This window comes from Triturus cristatus, chromosome 9 (assembly GCF_964204655.1).
Source record: "Triturus cristatus chromosome 9, aTriCri1.1, whole genome shotgun sequence".
Taxonomy (NCBI): domain Eukaryota; kingdom Metazoa; phylum Chordata; class Amphibia; order Caudata; family Salamandridae; genus Triturus; species Triturus cristatus.
In genome coordinates, this window is record NC_140592.1 from 487,058,575 (window position 1) to 487,066,906 (window position 8,332).

The window sequence follows — 8,332 nt, forward strand, 5'->3', positions numbered from 1 at the left end:
GAGATAGGCGAGCCAATAACTCTACTGGAAGTGTGAGCCGCAATACGCCTTGCACCGGGACCTGACGGCTTTCCGGCTGAATACTATAAAGCCTACCAACAAGCCCTAGCCCTGCAGCTTCTCTCAATGTACCAAGGCACGCAGGAATTAGGGACACTGCCAAACACACTTCGGGAATCCTTACTAGATTCCTTGTTTAAACCAAACACGGCAGCGGAATTAATGGGCTCGAACCGCCCCCTAGCACTCCTTAACACAAACTATAAAGTGCTAGCTAAAATATTAGCGTGCAGACTGGCCCTGCTAGTCCCGCAACTCATATACGCAGACGAAAACGGATTTGAATTTCTATGTGCCGCGCTGTGTAGATATGGCCTACGAGACCACTTCCTCGGCCTTGTCAAACTACTCTATACACGATAAATAGCTGGGATCAAGATAGGCCCATATATATCGGAGCAGGTCCCCATTGAACGTGGTACAAGGCAGGTCTGTCCGCTTTCCCCACTGCTGTTTGCGCTGGCCATCAAGCCTCTTGCCGAGGAGCTGCGCGTAACGCAGGATGAATGTGGAATTCCCTTGGGTGACCATATACACACAGTCTCCTTATATGCTGATGATTTGATCATATACCTTAGGGAAGTTAGAAAACCCTGTACGACAATTGAAAGAATATTACGCAACTTTGCCTGTGTGTCAGGGCTTCGGGTAAATTGGGAAAAATCATATTTGTACCCCTTTGTAGAATCCACACCAGACCCATGTTTAATTATTAATGGCAGTCCAGTACACTGGTAGCTAACAGTGTTTTGGTACCTTGGGATACTAATATACAGGGATCCTACAGACCTTCTAGAGGGCATCTTGGGATGGGCCATCATGGCAGTGAGGGCGCAGAAAACTTTTTGGAGCACCTTCCCTCTGGCGGTTCTGGGACGGCTCACTATACTAAAGTTGGTGGTACTACTGCGACTCCTCTACCACTTCACAAACTTACCATTACAACACAAAACATCATTATTTAAAAGCTTTGAATCAGATATGCATTAATTCATCTGGCATGGATCACGTAGCAGAGCGGCACTAACAAGAATTTATCCTTCAGTCGCCCAGTGGGGCCTTTCGCTACCCAATATGGAGCAATATTATTTAGCGGCGCAGCTTCAATGGGTAGCTCGGTGGCTGATTAGATGACACAGCGACACAGGAGCCTGGCCTCACTCATACCCAGATCGTGGCACTGTTCCACCCCGGTAGACAGAGCAGTGCCCCATCTCAACTACTGGTAAAAGTGGCGTACTATTGCTTTCGAAGCAGCCTGCGCATTACACATCGCGTAACACCATATGCACTGTCCATTCCTATACTCAGTACACCCAGGCGCCATCAGTCAATTACTATCACAGAACTGCCCCAATGGGAAGAAGTGGGCATATTGACACTGGGAGACCTGTAGAACGATAAGCAACTCATTCCGTTTGAGGAACTCGCTGAAGTCTCGGGCATGCCACAAGATCAGTTCCTGTTGCACGCGGCATTGACACATACACTCCGCGCAGTATGGGGCAACATATCGCAGGAACCTGCCACTCATTTAACCATACAGTATCTACATGAATTGGGCACGGGCCGACACCTCACCAGATAGTTCGTGGATTCCCTTAGAACTCATACAGTGCCACAGCTACTTTCCTTACGCACATACTGGGATGCAGACTTGCAGAGAGCTTGTACGGATCTGGAATGGGAAGACATACTTAGGAGCCCTTCGCATATACCCCGCAATGCCAGATTCCGGCTTTTCCAATATTACATTGTACATAGAGCCTATCTGACGCCAGCCAAAATAAACAAATACTTCAACCGGGAGGACCCCAGATGCCCAAGAAGCGACGAGAAAGGCGCAGATCTATTACACATGCTGTGGTCCTGCGAAGCTATCCAATCATACTGGGGAACATTCACCAGATGCCTGGCCCAGTCTACGGAATGCACCTTGGAATGGATGTGGTAGATATACATATTAGGGCTATAACAAAGATCCAAAAAGTACAAAGTCGCGTCGTAGTACATAGATCTAGGGCTTATAGTGGCCAAAGGATTGCTCATGCGACGCTGGAAATGTTCTGATCCTCCAGCATTGAAGGCCTGATTCCAATCACTTCTATGCTGGGCACAGGCAGACAGTATAGCGCTCTGCCGCGAACACGCGTTGGGGTTGCGAACGCAGCAGCATGGGATGCAATATTAACATATTGTCGCACAGCTTGGCAGGGACACTCAGTGGCATTAGCAGGTCCACCTGAGAGTGATAAGGCTAGAAATCAAAAGGCAAAGAACATTTAAGAAACAATGCACGACACCGGCACCTAACTGGAGTTACACGACCAGTAACGTGACTTTGGCATAACCCCCATCCCCGAAAATCAACCAGGATAACTAAACGTTGATTGAGTTGCATTGGCACTGGCAGGAACACATATTCAAGGATGCTTGCAGCAAGACGGGGTGAGCGGATGGACCTATACAGCGGTACATAGTGCTGGTGGACATGTGGTTAGTAAAGGCGCACTAATACAATAGTTTATTTTAAAAATTGAAAGGAGAGATAACTGGGCTGTTCTCATTTTCCCTTCCCTCTTCTTTTATTATCCCCCTGCATTCTTGATATTATATTGGAAAACCATAATGTTTACGTTTTGTCCACAATTGTATCACATCTGATGTTAATGCACTGTACATAACTATGTCACTAAGACTTGGAGTTATATCATGTAACAACGATACTCAAAATAGTGCTAATGTGTGAATTGCACTGTGCAATAGATACATGAAGTGTTGTGGATTTAAATGTGTTTAAAATTAATAAAAACAAATTTAAACAACAACAACAAAAATGACTAGCATAGCATTGCCAAGGGTCAACTTGGAAGCTACACGAAAAGGTTGCTTGTAGCTGTTGCGTCCTTGTAGCTTTAACAGGAGGTCAGTCTTGAGAACCCAGGGAGTCTAAAAAAATGTCCTTAGTACGAGAGAGAGCAGGTTTGGTCCTTCAGGGATTTTCTCACGTTGCAGACATCAGAATCAGTCCTCTTCTGATCTTCCACAGGTCCAGGAGTGTTCTGAATTGGATCCTTGGCTCAAACTAGTGGATGGGAATGACTCTTGGGCATGCCCAAACCAATGGGGTAAACCCTATCTTTTGGGCCTTTTCAAAATGATGGAACTCTTTGGCCACACGAAAATAGAGCTCTGAGGGCTTGGGGTTAGTGAAGTGAGTGTACTATTGTAATCCTAGTGTCCTTCCACATCTAACACTAAAATCCAGTTGGAAGCAGTCACTGTACCCCCAATAAACCCAGAGACAAAAGCCTGACAGAACAAAGTATGGGTTCCCAGCACCAGACAAAAACTACACAAGAATTATTTTTGCATCCTGTTTACCTTTTTTAAGTGTGCTGCCCCGGTGTTATGTGTAAACCCCTGGAGGAGACCTGTCCAACAGGATTTGACATTCCAGCAGGATTTCACACTGTAAATTCCAAAAGGATCAAAAAAGAGGCCCACTATGATTGCAGCCTGCCTGGCTTGGCAAAGGAAGGGCCCTGCCAGGTGTCATCTAACATTTACCTGCAACGGGGGGGCTCTTTGAAGTTAATCCAGTTTCTAGGCCCAACCCCACTGGTCATCCTGTCAAGGGAGCAACAACACCTCCCCACCCTAAGGCCACAGTCAGGCTACATTGGTAAGCCTGGAGCCATGTTTTACACAAAAGAGGCAATTTTCCTACACTCATAAATTATACATGAGCAATGGATGTGACAAATCCTATCTGGTAGAACAGAAGGCGGAGTGTTTAGGAGTCAGTTGTTGTTTTTGGGTTTCTGTAATCCATTGGATGCCTTAGTTTTAAATACAGTGTTGGTAAGTTGAGCTGGGGAGGTTTTACTGAAGCCAATAGTGCATTCCCGCACAAAGTGAATATAAACCAATGTAATAATGAGCTAATTTATTATTATGACATTATACTAACAGCCTTGAAAACCCTAGGCCTCCAGACCACCCAGGGAGAAACAAGTGTTGGTTGTTTTGAACTGCTTGAAAATGTAACACCAAGCAAAGGACCAGTAGTCTACAAAAGAAGAATAAGTACCATCCTCTAAACTTTAAAACCAATAACGACATCAATTTTTACTATCTATATTCTACTCATATTTGTGTATTTGGTATGTAAACTTTACCATAAATGCTTATCTGTATATGTAATTTGAAAAACTTAAATGTTGAATCTTGTCTAAACCCTATTAGGATGAGTCCTACATTGGGGCCAGTAAAGTTTGATCTTACATCAAACCACAGCCTGGCTGCTGCATGATGAATCTTCGGCCTGATCTTCTAAAAATATTTGGGGGAGCCAAATTTATACAGAAAGGCAGTATTCATCATTTCGTTTGTTATACTCCACAGTAGCATATCTGTTGGACTCTTATCAGGTTCCTCCAACAACCCCCTGCATTTCTTCAACTGAATAGCCCAGCAATACAGCTGTTAATGCAAGAGGGCCAAGCCTCCCTTCAATACCTTACTCCTGAGCTTTCTGGAGGATATTCTGACCCCTTTAGGACTTCAGATAAAGCTGCTAATCTCCCCCTGAAATTTCGTCAAGACTTGCTTGTTAAAAGCAAGGGGGATATTATCAAACAAAAACATACATTTAGGCAGAATCATCATCTTAATTAGATTATTTCACCCATAAATTGTTAGAGGCAGATTCTTCAATTTCTCCATCCTGCTCCTACAATCATAAATATTCTATTCAAGTTGGACTCTGTGAGTTTTCCCTGATCTTTCACCATTTTAATGCCAAAATATCTGATGGAGTCTTTCTTTTCGTAACCCTTAGAGGGACAGTTCCATGGTAAACGACCAAAATATAGAATCCAAAATATAGACAGGACAGAATATCGACTCTAAAATATAGATAGGACAGAATATCGAATTACCAAAATATAGATAGGACAGAATATCGAAATTGGGGTATGAAATATCTATTTCCATAAAATCGAATTTAAAATATCGATTTCCATAATATCGATTTTTTTGTGTGTGTTATGTATGGTAGTATATGTGTTAAAATGATGTATTATTTTTGTAATGTATGTTTAATTTTTTTAAAGTAATGAATGTTATGGAATTTAATTTTTGCGTAATTTAATTCCGTAGCGGGTTGTGGGTTTATAGGGGAATAGGGTGGGAAGTGATTTAATTATAGTAAATTAAATATTAATTTGTATTTATATGCATTGATAATTCATTGATAAATAATTATTAATTGGGAATTCATTTTTATTAATTGGTAATTCATTTTTATTAATTGATAATAATGTTAATTGTATTTTTTATTATTGGGAATGGGTTGTGGGTTTATAGGGGAATTGGGTGGGAAGTAATTTAATTGTAATAAAGTAAATATTTTTTTTATTTATGTGTATTGATAATTAATTGATAATTAATTATTAATTAGTAATTAAGTTTTATTAATTGGTAATTAATTTTTATTAATTGATTAATTGATAATAATGTTAATTGTATTTTTTATTATTGGGAGTGGGTTGTGGGTTTATAGGGGAATTGGGTGGGAAGTAATTTAATTGTAATAAAGTAAATATTAATTTGTATTTATATATATATTGATAATTAATTGATAATTAATTATTAATTGGTAATAATTTTTTATCAATTGGTAATTAATGTCTTTTCAATGGTAATTCATTTTTATTCATTGGTAATTATTTTTAATTAACTTTTAATTGGTGTTAATAATTAATTTAATCTTATTTTAATATGAAATCATTACTTTTCCTACTGCTGCACTCTCAGGAGTGGAAATAGTAATTTTTACCCTCCCGCTATCCAATGCTTTCCCCACTGTTGCACTCTCTGGAGTGGGAATAGTCATTTTTACCCTCCCGCTATCCAACGCTTTCCCTACTGTTGCACTCACTGGAGTGGGAATAGTAATTTTTACCCTCCAGCTATCCAACGCTTTCCCTACTGTTGCACTCTCTGGAGTGGGAATAGTAATTTTTACCCTCCTGCTATCTAACGCTTTCCCTACTGTTGCACTCTCTGGAGTGGGAATAGTAATTTTTACCCTCCCTCTATCCAAAGCTTTCCCTACTGTTGCACTCACTGTAGTGGGAATAGTAATTTTTACCCTCCCGCTATCCAACGCTTTCCCTACTGTTGCACTCACTGGAGTGGGAATAGTAATTTTTACCCTCCCGATATCCACCGCTTTCCCTACTGTTGCACTCACTGGAGTGGGAATATACATTTTTACCCTCCCGCTATCCAACGCTTTCCCTACTGTTGCACTCACTGAAGTGGGAATAGTAATTTTTACCCTCCCGCTATCCAACGCTTTCCCTACTGTTGCACTCTTTGGAGTGGGAAAAGTAATTTTTACCCCTACGCTATCCAACGTTTTCCCTACTGTTGCACTCACTGGAGTGGGAATAGTAATTTTTACCCCTACGCTATCCAACGCTTTCCTTACTGTTGCACCCACTGGAGTGGGAATAGTAATTTTTACCTTCCCACTATACAACGCTTTCCCTACTGTTGCACTCTCTGGAGTGGGAATAGTAATTTTTACCCTCCCGCTATCCAACTCTTTCCCTACTGTTGCACTGTTTGGAATGGGAATAGTAACTTTTACCCCTACGCTATCCAACGTTTTCCCTACTGGTGCACTCACTGGAGTGGGAATAGTAATTTTTACGCTCTCACTATCCTACAAAATCTCTACTTTTAAAAAAAATTACATTTTAAGCTTTTTTATATTATTTTAACCCCTTCGCTGCCAGGCCTTTTCCCCTCCTGTGCACACCCTTTTTTGGCTATTTGGGGGTAGTGCGCGCTGAGGCCCCTGTAACTTTTTGACCACATAAGGTATCCACGCCAAATTTGCGTCCTTTTCTTCCAACATCATGGGGATTCTGAAGGTACTCAGGGTTTGTGCATTCACCTGGAGGGGTCACAGAAATGAGCCAAAATACATCAAATGGGAAAATGGGAAAAACGGGCTGCAAATGAAAGCTTCTGAGTTTTTCCCTGCAAGTCGTATCAAAAAAGGGTTTGTAGGGCTGAAATCACCATTTTCCCAGCTTTTAGGGGATACCAGACATTTGTCAGAAACCCAAAATCTTTTACACAGTTTTGGCATTTTTCTGGGACATAGCCTATTTTTGCTAGTTTTTGTGCTTTCGACCTCCTTCCAGTTAATGGTAGAAATGGGTACAAAAGCAATAATGGATCTTGGAAAGCTATACATTTTGGAGAAGTAGACAAAATTCTGAATTCAGCAAGGGGTCATTTTTGTAGATCCATCAAGGTTTTTTTTATAGAAACTAACAGTTAAATATAGGATAAATTGAAAATTTGTTGAATAAAAAAGACTTTTGTGTCAACGTTTTCACCTGTAACTTCTTCTAATTATGACAGCTCTTTGAAAGCAATATACCGTTACATCCGCTGGACATTACTGGTTGTGGGGATATATAGGACTTGTAGGTTCACCAAGAACCCGACGAACCCAGATCCAAAAACTGAGCAGCAACTTCTGGGTAAGGAAACGTTGGGGGATCCACGCAAGCCATACCTCCCTGGAATCCCCCGGGTGTCTAGTTTTCAGAAATGTGTGGGTTTGGTAGGTTTCCCTAGGTGGCCGCCGAGCACCAGGCCAAAAACCCAAGTGACCCCCCTTGCAAAACCAGGTCGTTTTGAGATAGGCAATTTTCATGTCGCCTCACTACGTTGTGGGCCCTTGCCTGTCGCGGGGACTTGAGCCTCCCACACGAGTGAGGCACCGTTTTTATCGGGAGACCCGGGGGAACGCCGGGTGGTAGGAAATTTTGTGTCAGCCCGGTGATGCCACAACTTTCCCACACAAAAATGTGTGAAAAAAGTGATTTTTTTCAGCTGAATTTGAGGTTTGTAGGGCATTCTGGGTAATGAAACGTTGGGGATCCACGCAAGCCATACCTCCCTGGAATGCCCCAGGTGTCTAGTTTTCAGAAATGTGTGGGTTTGGTAGGTTTCCCTAGGTGGCCGCCGAGCACCGGGCCAAAAACCCAAGTGACCCCCTTGCAAAACCAGGTCGTTTTGAGATAGGCAATTTTCATGTCGCCTCACTACGTTGTGGGTCCTTGCCTGTCGCGGGTACTTGGGCCTCCCATATGAGTGAGGCAAGGTTTTTATTGGGAGACCTCGGGGAATGCTGGGTGGTAGGAAATTTGTGTCAGCCCGGTGATGCCACAACTTTCCCACA